We start from the raw sequence: 26,333 nt of genomic DNA, 5'->3' as shown, positions 1-26,333 counted from the left end.
TTCTTCTGCCTTGTTTTACCTCTTTTTCATAAGATTCATATTTTCTACATATTGCTGAAGGGAAAAGTAAAAGTAAAAGGGCCAAAATCTTCCCCAAATGATTCAAGAAAACAGATAGGTGAACCAAGTGCTTGCTAGCACACCAGTTATTCTACTTGACCTTGGCTATATACTTTAGTAATTTATTCCAGTGCATAAATTCCTAGAATGCCACTATGTTTTCTTCAAGCCTACAAAAATCACTTCAAACATTATGTGTTGTAGTGGATAAAGTAATTTAATATAAAAATGTTCATATCAAAATGAAAAATTTCAATAGTAGTTGTATTTGTTAGTATTATCATTGTTATTTATCTTATTATTTTCTCCACTGATATATATATATATATTTTTTTTTTTTTGAGGTAGGGTCTCACTCTAGCTCAGGCTGACCTGGAATTCACTCTGCACTCTCAGGATAGCGTTGAACTCACAGTGATCCTCCTACCTCTGCATCCCAAGTGCTGGGATTAAAGGTGTGTGCCACCATGCCCGGCTTCCACTAATATTTTTATACATATGTATATAATGTATTTTAATCTCATATCCCCAACTACCCTCTCTTATTCCCCTCCTATTAACACTCTTCTTCCTCATTAATCTCTACCTTAATTACATGCCCCCTTTTCAGCATATTGGGTGTAATTATGTTTTCTTGCATAATCATGACTGCAAATACATCTCTCATCAGACATTAGCAGTCATTACCTAGTCTGGGGGGCCTGGGGTCTTGAATATCCTCCCTCCATCAATGGCGAAGTGTTTATAGACTCAGTAGTGTGGAGGTAAGCACAGCTTCTACGAATTCATGAGTCTAACAGCTGTGTCCTATCCAGATGACAGCACGCCCAGCCCTCCGCCCCATCCTCCTGCTCCCACATTCTTCCTGACCCCGCTTCTGCCTGGTTCCCTTACACAGGTAGTTTAGATGTTGTTTTTGAAGATGAGCACACAGTACTCACTAATCCTTAGCAAGGTTTTCAGCTATGCACTTTTGCATAACTATTGCCTATTGGGGTGGGATACTTCTGTGGTCAAGGTTTCAAGCAGTGCTAATCTATAGGAACAGATAGAAACATTTAGAAACCAGATGGCATGCTGTCCACTTAGCAAAATCACAACAGTATGCTCCATCTCCAGGGGCCTATTTCCTAATCGATAGGCTTTTGGCCAGGTTTACAGCACCAGGCAAAAAATCCCACCTGTACAGTGGCCTCAACTCTAATCAGAAAGCAGTTGGTTGTTCTCATAACATTGATACCACTATTATACCAGTGAATAAACGTTCTCTGGAAGATTGGATATCATATGGTAAAATCCATTAAATTACATAAGATGTTTGAAATGAGATTGAGCTCCATAACATGGTCATATACTTTGCGATCTAAGTTTGGTCAGGAAAAAATAAATAAAATACCTATACTTTTTTCTACTCATGATTTATTCCTCTGTCAGGCATGGAAGAGAAGTCCTAATTCTACTTTAAATATTACCAGATTTATAAACCTAGATTTCTTTTAGCAAGGCTTAGAAAAAAATGACTTGGCTCCAAGAACCCTTGCAGGGGTTGGGGTGGGGTCTGGAGAGATGGTTTAGTAGCTAAAGTGCTTTCCAATTAAGCCTGAGTACTCAGTTTTGATCACCAGATCCCATAAAGAAAGTGGAAGCGATGGTAGGCTTCTGTAATCCCTGCATCCTGACAGCACTTAAAGACAGACACAAGAATCCCCAGAGTTCTCAGCAAGCACAGCAAAATGAATAGCAAGTATAGAGAGGGATCTTGAGAAATTGAGGAAAAACCTGAGGTGACAGACCAAAAGGTTGTTTTCTTACTTCCACACGTGGGCTGTGGCATTCACATCCCTGTACACATGCACAAGAGAATGGATATATACACACGTACATATGCACATAAAAATGTTACAATACCACATTTGTTCAGATATCACAGGGAATAGGGCTGAAGATGGGAAGGCAGGTGGAAAGAAGGAAGATCATGTAGCCCAGGGGCCCATGTAAAAACATGGATCCAAAATGATTAAAAGTGAAGACATTACTAAAAAGTAAAAAAAATGTTTCTTTCCACCCTGGCATGGCTACCAGGGTGGGAAAGAGAGATCTTACCAGAGCAAAGACCCAGTGACATTGCTGGTACTGTTCTGGAGAGAGAGTGAATGACAGCCTGCTTCTCCATGGGTTGAGGAAAATATACTTTAGAATTCATGACATGCACCTGGACATACCTACCACAGGTGTCTCAGCCAATCAGCCTGGGCTTAGAGGAGAAATCCACCTACACCTGGGCAGCATGCAGGCTCAAAAAAGATCTATCAGCATTGGCCTATCCACACTGGAAACCAGCCCAGTCCTTCTTGGGAGGGGGCCTGGTTACTCCCACTCTCTGGGCCCAGAGGCCACCACTCACCTGCCCCCCACCAGGGTGAGCTGATACAGGTAAGGCCAGCTGGGATAGGGATGGTGAGTATGACATTGTATGTTCCCCCCTTTAAGGGCCATCCTGGTCCTGCCTAGTTAAACTAACTGCCTACAATGGAGCACCACCCACATTTCCCCCTCTCAGGAGAAGACACTGTAACTGTTGTTAGAGGGAAGGGGACAATAATGTCAGATCTTGGACTACTACTTCCTAGTGAATGGGACATGAAGATAGGGCAGTTAGAGTGCTTCCCAGAGAGGAGAACTATTATCAAGGACCAAAGGAGAAACATATAAGTTAGATACCATATAGCTTAAATCTTCTTGGCCTGATACAAAAATTATAAACATTAGTAACATAAGTGTTGAGTTCTACCTCAGAAATGGAGGTGTTCAGCATTGTGAGGTAGCCCAATTAGAAGTGGCAAGCATTCCTCTCTCGATGGGCATCAAGTGGGTCCATATAGATGGAGTTGGATTGTTGTATGAACCATGTAGGTGTGAGCTGCCTTTAAGCAAGCAGAGAAAAACAGCGATTAGGTATATAAGGGCTGAGGATTATAATGGGTATGATCTTTTTCCACCATGAAAAAAATTGTTCAGAATTATAACTATTCTCTAAATGGTATGGTAGCATCCAACATGGTCTAAATCTGTTTACGTAGGTCTTGTAAAGCAGGCAAGGCATTAGTAAGTTATGCAAGATGTATACACAACATTCAACCTTGATAATGGTGCACATGCCACCTTGGGCTGCAGTGAGTATGTCTAGAGACATGCTGTTCTGTCTGATAGCTTTCCTCATCATTTGGACCTCATAATTAAGAAGGGAGATTCCCTAAGCTGTGTCACTGAAAGCCCTTTGGGTATACTTTGTGAGAGTTTCTATGTGCCAGATGATGCCTTTTTATCCACTGACAAAAGAAGCTCCCAGTTCCTGCCGTTTGAACTCCCTACTAGGCAGATGGCTCCCATACTTATTCCCCACCTGCCAAGGAGGCCAGGGTCATCTAGCAATGCAACCCTCCAATTAGATATAGCATTACCTTTAGCCAAAATAGTTATTTATAATGAAATGGATAATGTAAAATGCTTCAGCTTCCATGTAGAGAGAGTGGGGATAGTGGAGTTGAAAATCGTCATCCCAGGGGAGCGGTGAGTGACTGTGTACTGTGAGAAATTAGCTCATCAGGTGACCAAGCAATTCATGGAATTTTCTCCTATAAAATAATGGGGTTTAACTTTGTTTTTATGTTACTAATAGTATATCCTTAGGCTCTATGATTTTATAATCAAAATTAGCCAGATTACAAAAAAATGTCAAAAACTAAAATATTCAGATTCAGCCCACAGGCATGGATATGAGAGAAAAAGCCTTTTTTGATATATATGAAAGAAGCATTTAGAGCAGAACGGGGCGGGGGGGCGGGCGGTGGTTAGGGCTGCAAACTGGCTCACATGACAGGACAATGGAGAAAACCATTCCCATGCTGCCAACTGAGTCTTCACTTATTTAATCCAACAGGTGTGTCACCAGATGTCTCCCACAGCTGGCTCAATGTAATCCAAACAGGAATTTTCATGCTACATGATAGCTCCCTATGCTGTGCAGCTTGCCAGCACTGGACCTTTTCCTTCAAGAACAATAAATGGTAATTAAATGTATATGGCTCCAGTGCTATGCCGTTTCTGGGAGATCTCTTTTAAGGGCACCATCTTTCATGTAGATTCTAAAGGTGCTTTCAATACACAATAAGTCTCCAAATGCAGCTGGCAGAGTGATACCAGACGTGGTGACATAGACTGGTCATGATATCAGAACCATGGCAGATCTCTGCCATCTTTGTTCTGTGGACAATCATCTGTGTTCAAGAAAGCAGGTGCCCAGAGGAGAGAAGGTTGAAGCTTGCAGTCTTTTACAGCACATGGGCAGGATACAAAGTTGATACAGAAAAATAGGTGGCAGCATTCATCCTTTTTCGGTGGAACTGTGTGGCTTTGTAAAGTTACCTTTAGCTTGAGTTTCACATCCAAGAATGTAATAATTTCTAAACTTTATGAGAAATGGTCTGTTAAAGGTATACATAATTAAGGTAATGGTACTTTTGGGGTTCATCGCTGAAGTGACCTGGTGGTCCTAGAAGAAAAGAGAAAAGGAGAGTAAATCAAATAAGGGAGGAAAGATGGCGAGGAAAGGAAAGAAGAAAATCATACCCAACCCGTGGACGCATATGAGAAGAGGGGCTCGTGAAAGTGCTTGTTGTTAAGTGAGTTGAAATGTCAGTTGCATAGGACATAGTGGATTCATTTGCAAAATGAATATGTAGATCATGGGATCCCTTGTAATGTTTTATTTTATTGTTTGTCTTACATGTGGAGTGTGTGTGTGTTTTCAGTGTATGAACACTAGGGCCTCTAGCTGCTAAACATGAGTACCAGATGCTTGCACCATGATATTTTTTTTATTCCTGATTGTGTGGGTGGCATGGGAAATGAACCAGGGCCTGCAGGCTTTGCAAGTAAGTATCTTTAATCTCTGTGTCATCTTCCCAGCCCCATTCCCCTGGCAATATTTTCAATAAGAGCATGCATTTTTATAAGATGTATACCAGGGCACAATTTCCATCCAGCTCAGCATAAGCAGCCAGCCACCCTGGGATCTGGTAGCCGGGTAGCTTGGGTCACATCTTAAGCTCCCTTTGCATGGAGAAGTGGTATATCCTCTTTCTAGCCTCACTAATAAGGGTGACCCCAGAAGCTCAGAACCTGCTCAGCCTCCAGGCCAGAGCCTCAGTGTGCACCCCAGGTGTGTAGATTTGTCTAAGGCTGGTGTCCAATCACGTGTGCAGCTAAGGTCCCTCTGAAGATCTCAGACTGGAGCCTACACACTTCCTTTTCTCTGTCCCTAGCTGTATCTGTCTACTCGGGGTGCAAGGCTGGAGTCCTGTCCCCATATGCAGATGCTATGCACATGCTGGGAGCTGGGAGAGAATGCTCCCACTTCTCAGCTGGTCCTGAATGGTCCCTGTTCTGGTTTTCAGAAAGGCTTGGCTTTTATGAAATATTCCCCTAGCCCTTCCTCCAATTCCTAGAGACTCTGGCTCAATGGGCTGGCTCTACCTCTGCTCTTTAAGGTAAATAAAAATATTATCTGCTGCCTCCAAGTGTGGAAGAAACAAGGAATAAACAGAATAAAAAATCCACTTAGAACAGAACTGGACTTAACCCTAGAACACAAATTATGACTTTTCACGTTTCCTTCACTCAGGTTAAAATGGCATTAGTCCTCTCAAGTTAAGATTAAAAAGGAAAAAAAAAAAATAAAGTATGTGGCCATGACAACATTAAAATGTCTACCTAGTATCCTGATAATTATAAACTTCAGTTCCCACACACCACATGAAAACAATAAGCTAACTCATTTTTAAATTGTAAGTAAATGGTGGGAAGAACCATTGGTAACTTGTGCCCACAAATGGCAGGTCTTATAGTTAATAAAAGAAGGCTGGGAGATGAAGAAGGAAGTTTAACATCTTTGCTTTATGATTTATGGACTGGTAAAAGAGAGGGGGAGACCAGGGCTTCATGGAACAGGGCAAGCCACTAACATTGTGAAGATAATAGTGACATTTTTTCTTCAGATTTTCCTCAGAGCTCAAGTGCTTGTGTAGCATATGTGACACTGGTTCATGCCCCAGAATCATCTTTAAAGCAAAACAAAACAATGCAAAGCTATTTTTCTTAATGAGTATTACTTTGGAAACAAGCCCAAAGCAAGTAGCAAGGAAGCAAAAAAAAAGAGCTAACATACAATAAGAGACATGTATCTAATATGTAGTAGAAGTGAATATATGATATACAAAGACTGTACTAAATTATATGCATTTGTTCCTTTCAACAGTAGCTATGTGATATAGTAGTTTTATTATCTGTAAAGAATATAAAAGTAAATGAATACCACAAATCCAACAAATGAAAATCTAAACAAATACCTTTACGAACACAGATATAAAATACAGATGACTACATTAGAAAATTGAGTTACATGATACATTAATACAATGATTTCTTTACTTTGAAATGGGAATCGATGAATTAGTATTTTTATATCATGAAATTTTAAACAAAAATAATCAGTAATTGTAAATAATCTGACAAGTACTCAAACTTAAAACACTACTTAACCAAGAATCTGACTTGATGGTTCTAATATCAAACAACAGATAGCAATAGTATATGTCACATGGAAATAGCTAGAATACCAATTTTGTTGTAATTAGAAGATATATGCATATGGATTTCTATAGGTAATTTTATTCTGCAATTATTAAGAAATTCAATAAACTTGAAAAATAAATATTATATATGAACATGTTTAATAAGATATGTTACCAGCAAGCTGAATAGAACGGTGTATCAAAAAGGTTACGCACATAATCAAATGAGAGATATCTCTGCTTGTAGGAATTGTTCATTATGTACAACCTCAAAAATTACACTATGCTATATTAGAAGAATAAATTGTAAAAATCACATGGTAATTGTAGTAGTGACTTCTCAATGCTGAGACATAACAACTGACCATGTCGTCATATATCAGTGGAGAGGAAGTGGAGAGAAGGAGTTCCCTCTCAACATCCAGAGGAGCTGACAAGTAAACGTCAAGGCCTGCGCCCAATGACACACCTTCCTCAGCAAAACTCTACCTCCCAAAGACTCCACCCGCTAGCCATTAGGTATGAGGCTCAATTACAAACACAAGGTGCTATGGTGGGGAAATTTTACGTTCAATTCACCAAAGTAAACTGAATAAATGCAGAAAAGGCATCTAATGATACTCTCAACAAAGTAAGGAGTAAAAGAAATTACATCAACATTGTAACAGTCATGTACAATAAGCCCACAGCTAAAGGCATGTGGGATGGTGCAACTGAAAGCTTCTCCACTAAGATCCCAGACAAGACACAGACACTTACTCTTGCCATATCTAGTCCCTATATAATTGGACGCCCTTGCTAGAAATAAGAAAAGAAGAAAAAGAGACCAAGAAGTATAAATTATAATTTGAATAAGATTTTCCTTGTTGGTGATGTTTTCCTGTGAACTGGATACCAGCACAAAGGGGAAGGAGATCAATGCAGAGAAAAATCAACTCCTACCAAATCAGAGAGCCAGAGCCTCAGAGGCCCCCAACACCTCAGCACTGAAGCAGACCAAAAATGAACCCAACATGGCTCAGGGAAATCTTGCGGAAGAGGGGGCGGAAAGAATGTCAGAGTTACATGTTGGGTCATGATTTTCAGAGACATTTATCATACTAATAACTGGGGGCTAACTCCACAATGCACGACCCATTTTCAATAACAAGGAGGGTCTAATGGGAGGGGGTAGATCACAGATGAGCCTAAATAATGGTACCAAACTGCCTGTATTTACTGAAAAGAAAACTAATAAATTAAATTTAAAAAAAAGGAAATAATAAAGTTAAAATCACAATAAAAAAAAAAAAGATTTTCCTTGTTTACAGATAATGTGGTAGAAAACCCTAGAGTCTTTAAAACAACAATGGAGTGCTGGGAGTAATAAACAAATTCAGAAAATATCAGGGTTAAAAAAAATCAATGTTCAAAAATCAGTTATGTTTCTACACACCAACAATGAGCTATGTAAAAAGAAAATTAAGAGTACGATCCATTTGCAGCAGCAGTAAAATAGTAAAATAAAGTGAACCATGGAGGATGCATTCTAAGACCCACAATGGATCCTGAAAGTGTAGATAATACCAAACCCTACATATCCTATGTTTCTTCCTATAAACACTTATCTATGGTAATGTTTAATTTATAAATTGGCATACTAAGAATTAACAACAAAAGCTAATAATAAATTAAAACACTAAGATTTAACAATAAGACCTAATAATAAAATAGAACAAATATTAAAATACATTGCATTAAAATTATAAGAATGTTTTTTCTCTCAAAATATTATAAGTCTTACATTGCTTTATAGTAATATTTTGAAATACATTTGGCCAAGAATTAACAGAAACTTCAAAAAGCAAAAACTTTAATAAGGAGTTTGATATACTAAAAGACTAAGAGGTAGTATCATTTTTTTGTTTTCGAGGTAGGGTCTCACTCTGGTCCAGGCTGACCTGGAATTAACTATGTAGTCTCAGGGTGGCCTTGAACTCACTGCGATCTTCCTACCTCTGCCTCCCTAGTGCTGGGATTAAAGGTGTGCGCCACCATGCCTGGCTTCAGAGGCAATATCTTTATAAAGAAAAGACGTTTAGGGCTGGAGAGGTGGTTTAGCGGTTAAGTGCTTACCTGTGAAGCCTAAGGACCCCAGTTTGAGGCTCGTTTCCCCAGGACCCATGTTAGCCAGATGCACAAGGGAGCGCATGCATCTGGAGTTCATTTGTAGTGGCTGGCAACCCTGGCGCACCCATTCTCTCTCTCTTTCTCTGTTGCTCTCAAATAAATAAATGAAAATAAAATTTTAAAAAAGAGGTTTATTTACCTCATAAACTTGGCTGCTGAAAGTCTAAGACTAACCAGTCCCACTGGTTTGGCATCCAGAAAGGGCCTAATAGTACGTGAGCTCATCAGAGAGGTACATGGGGCCAGTCAGAGGTCAAATGGACGCAAGGCAAGAAACAAAGCCAGGGTGAGACCAGGATCAGGCTTCTGTAGCAACCCTCTTGCAAGAAATAACTAAGTATGCTATAAGAATTCCCTTAATGCCTTCCAAGGGCACATTCCCTATGACATAAGGTTCTCCCATGGGGCCCCACCTGTACAGTGGGGACCAAGCTTCCAGCATTTGAACCTTTAGGGAACAAACCACATCCAAACCATAGCAATGCTAGAGTAGTAAATATAACAAGAAAGAATAAACTGTGCCCACACTTGCTAAGAGATAGCATACACACGTAGCCTGTGTTGTCGCAAAATCTCCCAATTGTCTGGAGAGTGCCCTCCTCTGCCATGTCTTTACTGTGACTGAAACGTACTTCCTGGACCATCTTTTCTCTTCCAGAACATTCAGTACTTCCCTTCAGGATTTTCTGCTTAGAAGACTCCTCCTTTTCAGTGGATTCTTTGCAGACCACTCACTCAGTGGGCTTGACATTCTCATTCTCTGTGTGAGTTTCAGGGCTGGGGAGGAAAGAATGAGTGAGTCAACCAACCACCTTCTGACAAAGTAGAAAGTGATGTGCTGAAAAGAGAACCCAGAACACCAGGTGAAGACTCTTCATGAAGCAAGAAGTTACATGGAGTTCTAGAGTCACTGCAGAGGGCAGCAGGGAGGAGACAACAAAACAGAGGAATGACTACCTAGAAAGAGGAGGGTCCTCAGTGGAACGGGGTGGGGGAGGGGGGGAGAGGGGACGAAAGACGGTGGATAATAGGATGAGAATACAGTTAAATTACAGTTTGTGCATAAAAGTAGTAAATAATAAATAAATACCAGTACATCTGATGGAATAAAATGAAAAACAGAGTATGTGAAAACACATTAAGCTCAGGTTCTACAATTGTTCTCAGCACCATCGAAACCTCACACACTCCCACTTAGTTGTAATTTAAGAAGCTTCCTCTTTTAACTGATTCATGTTGAAAGAATCTGCTTAATATTTTCTTAATGTTTTATTTATTTATTTGAGAGAAAGAGAGGAAGAGGCAGAGAGAGAGAATGGGCACTCCAGGGCTTCCAGCCTTTGCAAACAAACTCCAGACACATGCACCCCCTTGTGCATCTGGCTTATGTGGGTCCTGGGGAATCGAACCGGAGTCCTTAGGCTTCACAGGTAAATGCCTTAACCGCTAAGCCATTTTCCCAGCCCCTGCTTAAGAATTTATATGACGCTTTCACTCTCATCCCCACCCCTCAATAAAAAAGAAAAGAAAACCAAAAGTCTCTGCTTCAGATGCCCAGGCTCTACATTCAGCACTTCTGAAGTTCTATGTGGAGGTTCAAAGCAGGAGGTAAGCTGAGCCAAGATAAGCTGTTCTTGAGGACATGCCAATTCAAATGTAGTTAAACCTGATAATTACAGCAATTTTCACATCACAACTTTACTTGACGTGTCTATTGTGTTGTTCTTTCTAAAACCTGGTTGCACCTTTGAAGATAACTCTCCCTTACTACTCATTGCCCTGAGCTCAGGAGCCAACTATGCATGCATTGAGCACAGTCACACTGACTAACTAGCAAGTCCCTGGCCTGGGGACAGTCACAAACGCATCAGCTGCTACAGGGCGTGGCTTGGTGTAATATGTCATTAGCCTCATAAAGCTTTGCAAAGCGTGAACAAAATGAGACTTCCCCAAAAAGGAAAGATCATCTCAGAGCAAATTAATGCAAGCTAAGTAGCACAAAGAGAAAAATTGGAAAATTTCTGTTTCATAATATCTGGTACGCTTAGTGCACATATATGTGAAATGATGATCGAGCAAGGCTGCCTTGACCTTGGTCTTCTGAGTCAACTGAAAATGATGGATTATCCAACATTTCCTCACTCTCCTGGAGTGAACACATCGACCACATCATTTCATAATAAATGCAAATATGCAAATATAAAGCAATAGCTATGCTGAAACACACACAGTTAAATGCATCATAAATTGTCATGTGCAGTAACAGCTTATTAAGGACGTATAAGAAAATCCTAATCAACAAACACCAGGGAAGGAATGATAGTGAATTAAAATTAAAGACTAATTAAGGGACTCAGCATTTAAAAGCACTTGCTTGCCAAACCTGCAGGTCTGATTTCTACTCCAAGGTCCCATCTTAAGCCAAATGCACAAAGTAAAGCATGGATCTGGAGTTTGTTTGTAGTGGCCAGAGGCCATAGCATGCCCATTCTCTCTTTGTGTGTCTCTTTCTTTATCTCCCTCTCTCTTTCCTTACAAATAAGCAAAATGTTTTAAAAAGACTAATTAAATTGGAGATTAATGATAGAAGAACATTAAATTAGGGAACTAACTGTAGTGATTGGGCTCTCACAGGTGTATAGCAGAGACACAGTGGCTCGGGCCCTCGGGCACTGTAGGATCTGGGGTTTGCTAGAGGTCCCTTTCCGTCTGGACCTCCCTGAGTGTCCTCACAGGACATACTAATACCTATTATCTTCACTCCTTCCACATTCTCCATCTGCAGCTGGGGTGATGGTTTAGTTGGTACAGGCATGTGGTTGCAAAGCCAGAGGACCTGGGTTTGATTCCCTGGTATCTACTTAAAGGCATATGCACAAAGTGGTGCCTAGGTCTGTAGTTTATTTGCAGCAGCAGTAGGCCTGGTATATCTGTTCTCTCTCTCTCTCTGACTGGGGTGACTCTGACTCTTCAAAGCTCCAAGGACCGTTTTCTCCTATGGGCATGTGCTCTAGCTACATTTTAGAGTTTCTGTAAATGTGGAAATAAATGCACACGCATGAAGAGCTTTGTTGAGGTGGGATGCTGAGGACATAGACACATACTGTCCCTAGCACTAGTGTGAGAAGAAGAATCTGAGATAGCTAGTGCACTTCTCTACTCATTCTCATAGAAAACATGAAAATCATTGGCATGCAATTCCTTATTACATATACCTACACAGGTGTGTGTGTGTGTGTGTGTGTGTGTGTGTAGACTGGTCTTGAGAGCAGCATGCAGACTAGAAGAGTGCAGATGGTTCTTTCAAGAAGTTTGTTTGCTCAGGCAGAGAGAGCTGCAGGGTGTTAGGTAGATAAGGTGCCAAAGTAGTTTGCTTAAAGAAACTACTGGTTCTAGAATGTTCATTGAAGGCTAGTAACTAGCCAGAAAGGAGAGGTTTGGCACTGTGCAATTGGTGGGCTACGGGAGATCATGTGGCTTCAAAGAAGGTCAAGATGATGGCACACACCTTTAATCCCAGCTCTCAGGAGGCAGAGGTAGGAGGATCACTATTAATTCCAGGTCAGTCTGGTCTAGAGACTCTACCTCAACCCCACCTCCCTCAAAAAAAAAAAAAAATATCAACTAGGCAAGTAAGTGTAGTGTAACAGGTGGCTGAACTCAGTCATGTTGCCTCAGAAAGAGGAGGTGCCATGGCATTATGGAGAGTGCCCTGTGGACTCTTACACAGCATCGTCAATCATATCCTCTGTAAAGGTTCCCGGCAGTATTTAGTGATGAAGCATAATCTGCTTCAGTGGAAATGACCTGTAACCTACACACTTCCAGAACTTCCTCCTGGGACCATGGACTGCAAACATTCAGTAGAAGCTGCTGGAAGATTCTGGGCACATGATGATGGAGGAGCAGACCTGGATTTACCATCATAGATCACATACCCTGAGGTCAAGTGTAAGGCTGCAGGAGAGCCCGCTGGATGGAGACAGAGAAACTCAGAGGGAAGAAGCCACGCCCAAGTCCCTGGAGAGCAGGACCTACTTTGGTCAACTGGACTCCTCTAAGGATGGTGCTGATCCGCTCACAGGACAACTAGGTTTACTGTGTTTGGTTATTACAAGTTAATAGAGGAAAATGGAAAGCAGACAGGGCACTGGTTATACCAGATTTTAATCCAAATCAGCCCGAAGCTTTACTTCCTGTACTCCATGTTATTATCTAAACTACAAAGGCAACAACACAGCCTGAGGCCTCTCCTGCTACAGATATCCAGCTCCACGGGGACTTGGGGCCAGGCTCAGGGCCCACACCACACAGACAGGAGGGCAATAGCAGGATCTGGAGGGATCAGTCTGGCAGGCAAATGATGGGCCTCAGCTCCTCAAAGGACAGGAAGAGAGATGCCTTTACTAACCATTCCTGCTAGAATCACAGCTGCCATGAGAGTACAGGTGTAATACAGGAGGAGCATAAAGCAGGCAGGACACTTCAGCTAATGCCCTAACCTGTGGGTGAGAGAATGCACCCAAATGATCTTTGGGGGGAAAATTCCAAAGTATATGTGTCTCATAATTCAGAAACAAATTTAATCTATTTTCCTATATATTTACTAAGGAAAAATGTGAACCAAATACAATAGAGATGAGGCCTCTGTTTAATGAACATTCATATCAGGGAGTGGAGAAAAAGAATCAAATAATAATAATAATAATGATAAGTTTTATTTTTTAGGCACGACAAGAACAAAGATTCTAGACATGCTGAAAGAGTTTGTTACTCCCACTTCCAAACCACTCTATGCAGAGCTCTAAGGAGACACCAGGGTCTCCAGGAGGCAATGGGTTTGGGAAAACATGAACCTTTACGTAGGGTCTCTATGGCCCTTTATTGTGGCTCTCCATGGAAAAATGGTAGGACTAGATCCGCTAATTTGGGTGATTCTAGGTGCTTTGGGGATAGGATGCGTCTATGCACCCCAGTGCCCTTGATGGTTAGGACTGGTGGAAAGTGACCTAAATGAGATAACCCTGTGGATGAGCTAGGGGACACTGGATTAATGTGCTTATGCATGAAAATACCCTGACAGAAAAATCAGTTACTATCGCTGGAAACTGGCTAGTGCTGGATGGCAAGGTCTCCTGAATTGACAAAGCCCTGTATGTCAAACGAAAGGTCTGAAGAAGATATAACTTTAAAATAAAGCATAAATCCCATAAAAATCAAAACTTTACACTGGCAAAGGCCATGGTGTACTGAGTTGAAAGGTCCCATGAATAAAGTGTCATCCTGAAACATGGAGCCAGCATGAGAAAGCAGTCCCCCACCCATCGGGCCTGGGAAGGAACATTATAGGCAGCAGAGTTCAGTGGGAAGAGGTGGCGAGACTGTGTGGGAACGGAAGTGAGACGAGGCCTCACCCAGGTGATGGTCCACGGAAACACTTCTCAGGAACCGGGAACCCCTGCAAGACAGCCAGGCAGCAGTGGCTTTAGTCAGGAGTATAGAGAATGTGTTGTGTGTGTAAGAGAGAGAGAGAGAGACATGGTACACAGTACTTGTGTATGGCATGTATGTGTGGTTTTTGTGTATGTGTGTGATTGTGTATGACTAAGATGTATACTTATTGAACACGTTTGTGGGTGTGCTATGAAGATTATTTAATGTGTGTGACATGGTATTTGAAGGCACTTGAAGGTGATGTATTTATGGACGTGGTGCTTGAAAATATGGTAAGCAGTATCTAATGTATGGTGTGTGGTGTTTGTGGGTATGGATGGAACTGTGGATGTGATGTGTGGTATGTGTGCACAATACTTGATGTGGTGGTGTGTAGTGTCTAATGCGCAGTGTGTGGTATTTGTGCAGGGTATCATAACCCTGAAAACCCCCAGCATCTTTTCCTTCAGCTCCTACTTTTCTCCCCCGTTCTTACTTGTGCTTTGAGGCCCTTCTTCTCAAAGCTGTACATAGCAGAGCTTCCACTCCATATCTTGGGCGCCGTAAACATCTAGCATAGCCCCAAGTCCTGTATTTTATTTCCTCAGACAGAACTTAAAACTTTGGCTTCAGCCTCAACTTTATTTCAGCATGCTCTTTGTGATACAATTTTTTTTGGAAACAGCACCTTTAAAAAAAAATCTCTGGATATGGGCTGGAGAGATGGCTTAGCGGTTAAGCGCTTGCCTGTGAAGCCTAAGGACCCCGGTTCGAGGCTCGGTTCCCCAGGTCCCACGTTAGCCAGATGCACAAGGGGGCGCACGTGTCTGGAGTTCGTTTGCAGAGGCTGGAAGCCCTGGCGTGCCCATTCTCTCTCTCTCTCCCTATCTATCTAGCTTTCTCTCTGTCTCTGTCGCTCTCAAATAAATAAATAAAATATTTTTAAAAAAAAATCTCTGGATAACCCATAGAATTTTTCTCAAAATGGAAAAAAAAATAAGTTGACAAAAGATAGTAACAAACACTTCATCAAGATTGCTTGCGGCTTCCAGGTTAAACAAATGACATCTTCATGTCTTCCATGTCACACAGCAGGAAAGCTAGTTTCGATCTCTGCTAAGCTGCAGATGCCCTATTTGGGAAACAAAGGGCCGACATCTGGAGTCTGTGAGGAGTGGAACATAATGCAACCTGCAGTCTGTGACGCACACGAGGACACCACGGGTCAGGAGGCAGCTCTGGAAGCGGGAGCTTGGAGGCCTTCCTTCCCTGCTATGATGGAATTTATCCCCTCCAGCTGAAATAAACTCTTCTCCCTTAACTCATTTCTTATGGGATATTTTTTCACAGCAATGAGAAAACTAACAAAATGGTTCTTAATGTTTTTCAGACAATCTGAGCCTAGAGATTGTGGGTAGAGGGATTTAAAAATTGTGAATACAATTGTATTAATAGTTACCCAGATGTTCACATGGATGATTTCATATTAGATGAGGTTTTTTTGTTTTTTTTTTTTTTTTTTGGTTTGTATCCTTGAAGGAATTGCTTCTAGTCTTTTCTTCTAAGTTGTCATACTTAAAAGGTTTAGTCTTATGATATTCTCTTCATTGCTTTTCTTTCAGAAATTTGCCCACTTAATTAATCTTATCAGAGAAACTGCTGTTTCATTGATTTCCTAATTGTTGTTATTGTTTTCTTTGCTTTTTTTTTTTTCTAAGTTGAGATAAATTTAAGTCTATAGGTTTGAGGCCTTTCTGATTGTTATTTTAAGTAAAGTTGCTGGATTCTTAGATACACTTCATGATCTGTGTGGTTTCCACAGGGCTGAATCTGTATGTATGTCTTCCAGTTTGTTTTGCATGCCTTTTAGATTTATTGTTTGTTCTGTATATTTGCATTATTGCTGTTTTCCTTTTGGAAAACTGCTCCTTTGTCCCTATGTAACATTCTTATCTGGTATTTGTCTGAATTCCACTTTATCTGATTCTAACATAGCCAGTTTTGCTTTCTTTTTAATATTTTAACAATACATATTTTAGGCACTGTAATTCTCAGCATTCATGTTATCATTGTATTTAAAATTAATTTCTTGGGCTGGAGAGATGGCTTAGCGATCAAGAAACTTGATTGAGAAGCCTAAGGACCCAGGTTCAATTCCCTAGAACCCACATAAGCCAGATGCACATGGTGACTTATGCATCTAGAGTTCATTTGCAGTAGCTAGAGGCCCTAGCATTCCCATTCTCTCTCTCACCATCTGTCTAAATAAAAATAAAAATATTAAAATTAATTTCTTGCAGATAATATATATTTAGACCACGCTTTTTAAATGCATTTGTTATTTTTGTCTTAATTGGCTTATTTATCCATTCACATTTGGTCTGATTATTGATAATTTAAGGTGGAAGTGTGTTTATTTTTTTCTTCTTTATTCATTTTCCTATTTCCCCCTGTCTTCTGCTTTTTAACATGTTATATTGATTTGTCTATACCATTTTTGCATCTATCTTTATATAGATTGTTTTTACAATTCAATATTTCCTATCCGATAATTCCTAAATTCCATTGAATTAGTGCAGAGCATTTTCTTGAGCTATCTTAGGGCAACATCAGTATAAAACAGTCTAAATTAGTTATTTTTAAGCCATTTCAAAAGAACCATTACTACTTGGGAATAGGACATAAGGCAGCAGTGGGGGAACAGTCCAGTCAATATTTTGTCATTGCTTCCCTACAGCAAAAAGAGATCCCCAGCAACCCTAATGCAAATGAGTGGCAGAAAGAGCTAGCTTCATCTGCTGAGGATATGCCTCCATCTTGATCCCAGAAAGACTCTGTTGGCTGATCAGTGAGGTCCAGCCACCACCAATCAGCCCCCCATGTATCTATAGCCAAATGGATTCCAGGTGTTGGGAAAATACACTATGTGAAAGTGATAGAGATTTTTTTAAAACAAGAACTAATCCTCCATAGCAAATGCAGATCAAGCCCTCTCTGTATTGTGTCTCTAATACAAGTTTTCATTTGGCCCATGATCTGTTTTTGTTTCTGTCCAGAAAGATTAACCTTCAAGTTACACTTCAATTGGGGGACTACCCCAGTGCGGGGTGTGATGACCTGGATAAGTGCAAAGTGGCACTGTGGGAAGAGGAAGACAGGTGCTGGCATCACCAGAGCCAGCTCTATCTAGGACTCTTGGTGAGGCAGGCATGCCCTTTGCTTCCCCTGCTCATGGAGAGAATATTTCTAAGACACCAGTAATTTTTTTTTCTTTTTAAACTTAATCTATTTAGGTAGATATCTGGCCCTTTTTCTTCTCCAAGATGATTATATTTTCAATACAGTATCTTTTCCTCTAATAACAGATTTTTCCAGAAGATTCACAAATAATGGTTGGCAAAACCAGCACCTCATGCAACCCATGCTGAGGCCCTCTGCCCTCATTCTGTTTAGTATCACTGGCAATCCTCCCAAGTTTTCAGCAAGGATCCTGACACACGTGATGTAAACACCAGGTACTACATGACCCACCTCGTACTTTACATTAGACACACCTTCCTAGAAACCCTCACTGTGTATTCTGCCGTGACAGGTGACTTGGTGTCATGCACTCCCCAGCACCAGCTGGCTCATGTCAGGTTCACAGTTCATCATGGTTGGCCTCCTGCTCTTTGAGGTTAAATTCCTCAACCATCACCTTCCCATCTCCATTGTGGTCCTGACTGGTGAACATATTCTTCACAATCATTTCAGCCTGAAATCCAGGAGCCGGTTGCCACCTGGGCATGAATGTACTCTGAGAAATCCTCTAGGAGGACTTCTCCAATGCCATCCTTGTCGATTTCTTCAAAGGGGCTGGCAGATACCTCATCATTCCATATGAACATGTACCCCTCTGGCAGGCTGGTCACAAGCTCCAGCAGTTCAATGTTAAACACTAAGACGGCACTGCCAGGAGGTTCCCCATCCATGCCAGCCTCTCCATAGCCTAGGTGGGGTGGAATAATCACTGTGCTTTTCTTTTCTTTTCTTTATTTATTTGTTTTGGTTTTTCGAGATAGAGTCTCAGGGTGGCCTCAAACTCACGGCAGTCCTCCTACCTCTGCCTCCCAAGTGCTGGGATTAAAGGCGTGCGCCACCACATCCAGAATCACTGTTCTTTTCTTTCCCACACATCTCTCTGAGACTCATGTCCATCCCCAGCACCATTTGTCCAGATCCCAACACCATGTTCTAAGTTTTGCCTGAATTCCATGTGGAGTCCAGCAGGGTCCCATCCAGAAGTGAGGCATTATAATGCCCCTTGAGGTAATCTCCCTTCTTCCTCAGCATGGAGCAGTCATTGGGCTCATGGTGGGAAGTGATGCTGATGGTGTCCAAAGGGGTGTGGAGGTTGATCACATGGCTGTCAAACAGCAGCACAGCAAAGCCAGGGATATTCCCTCTTCCTTCCTCTCCGTGCCTCAGGTGAGGGGAACCACAATCTTTCTCTGATACAAACACTGAACAAGCCTTTATCCATGCCAGGAGTCACATAGCCTTGCCCAATGTATGTTTCAAAGGTGTGGTTCTGTGAGTAGTTGGAATCAAAGAAGGTACCATCCAGAAGTGTGTCATTGTAATGCTACCCAAGGAAGCGCTCAGTCTGACTCCATGGCTCGCAGGTCTCAGGGACTACCTTGCTCTCAAAGGAAATTCTGTCCTTGGGGCTATGGAAGTTCAACAGTGCCACATCAAACTCTATGGTTGCCTGTCCAGGAATGCCCTTCCCATTGCCATTTTCTCCATAGGCCAGAAAGGTGTTGACATACTTTTCTCCCCCACACACATCCCCAGAATCCCATTATCCATTTGAGGAACTAGCCAGCAGGTTCCCACATACATGTCATAGGTCTTCATATGATTGTGGCTGGAGTCAAACTGTCCCATCCAAGAATGTTCTCTTTGTGTTTTACAAAATCAGACACCTGGATGTTTTGAAGGCAGCTGGGGGCTTGAAATAAGTATGAATATTAGCCTGATCCTCAGAATTCCAAATGTCCATCAGAAGTACATTAAAATAAAGTACTGTATTCAGGTAAATCACACCAGAAGCTCCTTCACTTCCATAGGCAAGCTTTGGGGAAATCTTCACAAAATGGCTCTCATTTACGCACATGCCATATTGATTTATGTATACTATTTTTGCATCTATCTTTACGTAGGTTAAAAAATATTTGTTTATTTGCAAAGAGGAAGGGAGGAGGAACGGAGAGGATGGCCTCTAACCACAGCAAATGAACTCCAAACACGTGTGCCACATTGTGCATCCGGCTTTATATGGGTACTGGAAAATTGAACCTGGGTCCTTAGACTTTGGAGGCAAGTGCCTTAACCACTAGGCAATCCCTCCATCCCTTTACATAGAGTTTAATGTCAGCTGTAGTCTTTAAACTATTAAGGTAGAATTGTGATTTTTTACCAATTGTGCATTCTTTGCCTCCTCTACTTATATTTGTCTTAAGTATTTCTTCTTATATTAAGCATCATGGCAGATATGCAAGAACATTTGTTCAGGACAGAAATCTCAGAGAAGGAACATGTGTTGTATTTACTCATGTATTTTCTTTTTCTAGTTTTTTTTTTTTTTCTTGATGTCCCACAATTCCTTCCTCCCCAGTATCTTTCAGGTTATGCAACTTCCCTTAGCCATTACTGCTCAGAAGGTTTCCTAGCAACAAGTAGGATAATATCCTTTTTATTTCATAATATTTTTGCTAGATTTGGGATTATACCTTTTTCTTTTTACATTCTTTTCTTTGAGAAAGACAGAGGAGATTTATTGAGGAAAAAAAATAAGTGTAAAAGCCCAAAAGTGTCAGGGCAAAGATGCTTAGGATTTCAGCCTGCATTCAAAAGGGAAAAGAAAGGAGATGTTACACTTACTGAGGTAGAACTCAGGAGAGGGGGCAGGCTTAGCAGTGAGACTCTGTGAGCAGCTTCCTGTTTCCCTTTTCTGTTTGGTTATTTTTCTTTTAGCATCTGAAACAAGTGCCACTTCCTCTGGCCTTCATGGTTTTTAATGAGAAATTGTTGTCACTTAAATTGTTTTTCAGTACCAAACTTAGTGTCACTTTTCTCACTGTTTTCAATACTTGTCTTTAGCCATTACAAGCTTCATGATGATGCACCTTAATATGGATTTTTTAAAATCCTATTGTAGCTTTGATTTACTTCTGTCAGCATGTAATGCATTTTTCTTTTTTTTTTAATGTTTTAAATTCTTTTTTTTTAATTTTTTTTTAATTTATTTATTTGAGAGTTACAGACACAGAGAGAAAGACAGATAGAGGGAGAGAGAGAGAATGGGCGCACCAGGGCTTCCAGCCTCTGCAAACAAACTCCAGACGCGTGCGCCCCCTTGTGCATCTGGCTAACGTGGGACCTGGGGAACCGAGCCTTGAGCCGGGGTCCTCAGGCTTCACAGGCAAGCGCTTAACCGCTAAGCCATCTCTCCAGCCCTGTAATGCATTTTTCAAAGTTTGGTTACTTTGTAGTAATTTTTTTTTTTTCCTTCTCAATTCCTTATTCCTCCCTCCTCCTTCTCCTACATGGCCTCCTTTCCATTTTCTTCCTTGGACATCTTCTAGCTTTCCTTTCCTCCTTTCCAGCAAGAAAGAGTTTCGATCTTCTGCTGTTGCGCCAGATGGTCTCGGTCTCTGCTCTCTGCTCGCTGTGAGGTCCATGTTTTCTTGTGGTTCTGGGTGGTGAGCTCCCTGGCTCGACCTCTGAGGTCCTTGACTTTCTACCAATTTGCTCTTTTTTTTTTTTTTTCGTTTTATTTACAGTGTTTTTCAGTTCTCATATGCAGTTGGTTCCTGTGTATTATATCAGTTTCTTGGCTGGGTGCTCTGGTTAGTTGGAAGAGTAACTGAAGTGGCACATGCTCCTTGGGGCCTCTTTATCATGGTTGTTCTAACATCAGCATCGTAATTCCAGCACAGCACTTCTACCATCTTGATGTTACTGTCTGTCATTGTTGGGACTTTCCTAGTTCTTTTGATCATGACTAGTTGTCTTTTTTCCCCCTCTGAACATTCTAAATACTATGTTGTAACACTTACTTAATCTTCTGCTTATCTTTGGCTTCTCTGGATTGCTCTGGAGGACAGATGACTGATGCTGACTCCTCTCTGGGTGTGAAAGTACTGGCTCTCCCAAGCGCCCTTCATGGACTGACTACCTATCAGTAGTTTGCACTGTTCCTGACCTGGCCTAAGTGGAAGGAATGGGTAAAGAAGAACTTGTTCCCACTTTTAGGGGACAAAAACCTTCTCTGTACAACTTGGGGTATGTCATTATAATTAGTTAGCAGTGGAAAGCAAAGACCCTCATTTGTCATTTGCTGATGAATGTTTAGGCACAGCATTTGCTATAATGTTTGGATGGAGTAGCCCAGCTATTGTGTAAAATATTTCTGCTTTCTTAGAGTGCCCCCTCTCGGTCCTTTGACTAAGTGTAAGTTATTCTTTAGAATGTGAGTGATTTTTGTCTCTCTCTACTTGGCATTTCTGAGTTGCAGCCTTCTTCAACAAGCTGATCATTGCACTCCAAGTTGCTCAGCCAGTCTCCTCTCACAATGCAAGATGGATGGATAGATAGATTATATAGATAAATAGATAAATAGATAATAGGTAAATGATAGATAAGACAATATTTGGATACAGATGTGTTCAAAAACTATTAGTTATACTTAACACTTAAGTTAAACTTAACTGTCTATGACATCTGTTCACTGTGGGCTCAGATCCTCTTCTCTGGCATCTCCTCACTGACATACTTCACTGAGTCTCTGGAAACTGAATTCTAACTTCTGATTGCCCTGTAACATTCTCTGACCACTCAGGGAAACTTTGCACACACATCTGTCAGTCCTGAGGCTCAGTATGAGGCTGAGCTATTATGGTGAGAATTCCATGCACTTTTCCCCAACCCTGGGGAAAGGAATTATCACACATATGCATACACACACACACACACACACACACACACACACACACACACCTCTACACACAAGCATGCACCCACGCACACTGAATTCATTGTTCACTGGGACTGTTAGCATATAAAGCTCACTGCCTGGTCTTCCATTTTTCATTTCTTGCTGTAGTGGACCAAAGCTGGCCAGCTGCAGAGTGTGCTATGCCTTCACCTACACTCAGAAGCAAAGAAAAATACTTTCCGATGGGCAAGCATTCAAGGCCTGGGCATTCAAATAGCTACCTTTGAAGACTAACTTGGTTGTTTTTAAAGAAAATCTATCAAAACAAAAGCATAGGAAGTTGGAGAACATGGAAGAAATAATGAAAGCATCAGCCATGTATTGAGAAGTGAAACATGAAAATTATAGAGGAGATATTGAAAATAATAGAAATAAATGTCTGGAACTTAAGAAATAACAGATGACTAAGTCATTTAATGTTTATACTTAATGTGTATGAAAGACTTAGATGATTTATCAATGACTCTCATGGCCACATCTGGAAGTGTTTGATGAACCCAAAGAAATCAAGAAAGTATAAAACTCTGAGAATGAAAAGTCAGGCTTCACACCCAGGAATGACGTCAGTATAATAAGTGGCTTGTCACCTCAGAAACACCCCACACAAACATAAATGTGGCTTCATTTCCCTGTGTGTGGACTTTTGAGGAAAAAATTCTTTGAAGCCCAGATTTGTACTTCAGATTCTATTTCAGTGGTAATATCTATATTCTTCTTTATTTTTATGTAATAATTGGTAGCATCTCAATGTAGAACTTAGAAAATCTAAGTACAAAGCACTATGAAAAAAGCTCATTTTGGTATATACATGTATACACAAGTGCCCCCTTCCCCCAAATTAAGTCATTTCTGTCAAAGTCATTTCTTAATTATTAGATATATAGATGAAGGGACTTCAATGTCTCTTACAGAGAGTAAAGTTTACTGAAAACTATCCTCTGCTAAACACTTACATCAAAATATGTGACCATGACAGTTTCAAAAGCAGTGGAGTCAGGCAGAACATGGCAAAAACTTCTGAACCCATGAGCTCTCCTGCCCCCCTCCAAAATATCTTTCCCTCTTGTAAGTTGGTTTTCTTTAGCATTTTGTTCTTCTGATAAAAATCTGCCTAATACATAGACATAATATGCAGATAAGCTGTCAGACAGAAGGAAAAGTAGATTTTGTTGAGAAACAGAACCAAGTAGAATAGACATGGAAATTTGGAAGGAGGAGTTAGATGTTTATAGAGACTTAGGATGAAGAAGTAGATAAAGAAATCATGGAGGCTGAGAAGCTGAGAAGTTACATGCTCTGTTATCTGAAAACTAAAACTTAGACAAATAAATGATGTAACTTAATAAAAGCATTAAGACATGAGAACCAGGCTCAAATCTCAGTGCGCGCATGGGAGAAAACTGGAAGGGCTCCAGCTCATCAGGTAAGTGACGTGGGGGAACTGGAACAAATTTCTCTCCCCAATACCTGTTCAAACTCTCCACCTAAGGATAAATCTGCCAGGAGTCTGTAATGAGTTCACTAATACAAATGTTAATCTCATCCAGAAACATATCCATAAACAATGACTCATTTGGCCATGTCCCAACCATCCAGGTTGATGCATAAATTTAAGCAGCACATTGGCACCCTTAGTTAGTGTCACATACACACACACATTTTTAAACTCTACCGATCTCAAGGTAAAGACAGTAACAAGCCATAATTCTGCCCAAAGCAAAATAACTATACAACATAAAACCTAGTACCTACTAACCCATTTCCTAGAAGAGGAAGCAAAGTCCTTGAGTGATGTTCCCTCTTTTTCTTGCTCATCTAAATATTGTGTTGGAAAATTAAGAATACTTGAGCACTATAAAATAAAGTCAATGCATCTTATATTATATGCTAAAGGAATAAAAAAGTATACCTATATACACAGAATATATCCAAAGAAAAATAAGAAAGTACTTATGACAGCCATAGTGTTTATTTCTGCTACTGGTAATCAGATCATAGCTCATATTTGTAACTACTTTCTTTCATGACCCAATCTGAATTCTTTTTTCCTTTAACCAGTTAGTCATGGGATTTTATCTGATGGGGTGACATACGTACCTGCATTCCTAGAGGGGTTATGCTGTCAGTCAAAGTCCTACCTGCATTTGATGGTTGTCATTATTTTCCACTGACTTTAAGCACAGGATTTTGTAATGTCAACATCCTCCATACAGGGTTTCTTGGACTCAGACAATATTCCCTGCCTCTGTTGTTGAATCTCAGTCTATATTCTCCTTGGTAGTCTGGATCAGTCACTCTGGCCAGCCCAATAAGCAATTTTGCTTGATCATTAAAAGGGTAAATCTTGAAGAAAGTAAGATGGCCAGTTGAGTAGACTATTACATCTTTTGGTGGAAATATTGGTCTCTCTGAACTAAGATCTATAGACTAGCTATGGTGGTTTGATTCAGGTGTCCCTCATAAACTTAGGTGTTCTGAATGCTAGGTTCCCAACTGACGGACACTTGGGAATTAACACCTCCTGGAGGCAGTGTATTTTTGGAGGCAGGCTTATAGGTGTTATTGCCAGTTCCTCTTGCTAGTGTTTGGCACACTCTCCTGTTCCTGTTATCCACCATATGTGGGCCATTGGGTGTTGCCCACCCTCTGCTCATGTCATCATTTTCTCTGCCATTGTGGAGCTTCCCCACAAGCCTGTAAGCCAAAATAAACCATATTTCCCACAAGCTGCTCTTGGTTGGGTGATTTCTACCAGTAATGTGAACCTGACTGTAACACCAGCATGATGTCATGGAAAGAGAACCTTTCATTTGGAGGTCACTAGGAAAGTGGTAAATGGTAGTGCTTTCATTCCCATCCCTTGCTTCCTGGACCCATGAAGACTGGCTATGGGAGAAAAGAGCAGGATCTGTCGCAGTTGAGTTTAAAATATATAGCCTTGAGGAGAACTTTGTTCAACCCTGCTAGGCATTGCCACTTAGCTGCTGCTGCGACTTAGTCTTCAGCAAGCCATTCCACCATTCTGCCAGCCAGCTGCTTCAGGACAATGGAAGAATATGACAATACCAGTGAATCCTACAAGAATGAGCTCATTGCTGTTCTTTTTGGCTGTGAGTGAGTTTCTTTACCATAAGTAATGTTGTATGGAAAACCATAATGATGGGTAAGGCATTCTGTGAGAACACAAATAGTAATTTTGACAGAAGTATTACACACAGAGAAGATAGAGCTAGATCTAAAATAAGGGCTTGCTTCAATAAAAATACAAACTTGTCTTTATATGATGAACATGAAATAATATAATCAATCTGATTCTGGAAAACTAACCCTCAGCAGTGGCTATAGTCACATCATCCTTGGTAGGTGTAAGCCCGCCTTGTAAAGCCTCCCATAACCATCACTGCTACCACTATGATCACTTGTTCATGAGCTCATTGGACAACTGCATAACCTGTTGGAGAGAGAGACTGATCACTTTTATCCACAGATCCCTATCACCTTGACTAATAAAATCCTCCTCTGCCCAAGCCACCCCTTGGTGAGCATGCATATGAGACACAAAGATAATTCACATGTTTTGTCCATGCAGATACATCTATCCACACACCTCTTTTTAAAGTTTCCTTATCACCAATTTTCCAATCATGTCACAATTGCCTGATTATGCATCTAAACTATTTGCTACAGCCCATGAAAATAATCAGATCATCTGTCAGGCCACTCTCCATTTATCCTTCCATGAAATTGAATATTTGGAGTTATATATGCAAGGAAAACTTTTTTCAACCACTATTGTGGTAATTTCCAGAATATGGGATCTAGTGTTGTAGCTGTCCAGTTTCATATGATGCCTGATTATTGGGCACAGCTATCTATAGGCCAGATGAGACAGCTCTCTTCTGCTAGGAATTGATCGCAGTAGAATCCTCACCATGAGGCACAGTGTAAGCTAGGATTGAGAAGACAGTGTAGGAGAAGCAAGGATTGCATGGACATTG

At 40.8% G+C, this 26,333-nt stretch overlaps 1 pseudogene; it reads right to left on the bottom strand.

The window, feature by feature from the left end:
- Positions 1-17,934: 17,934 nt before the first annotated feature.
- LOC101608280 lies at positions 17,935-19,452 on the bottom strand (annotated as a pseudogene).
- Between the last annotated feature and the right edge of the window lie 6,881 nt (positions 19,453-26,333).

The sequence above is a fragment of the Jaculus jaculus genome, chromosome 16, assembly GCF_020740685.1.
Source record: "Jaculus jaculus isolate mJacJac1 chromosome 16, mJacJac1.mat.Y.cur, whole genome shotgun sequence".
Classification (NCBI taxonomy): Eukaryota; Metazoa; Chordata; class Mammalia; order Rodentia; family Dipodidae; genus Jaculus; species Jaculus jaculus.
The sequence above is the reverse complement of the archived record's forward strand: the minus strand, read 5'-3'. Positions and strand labels throughout refer to the sequence as shown.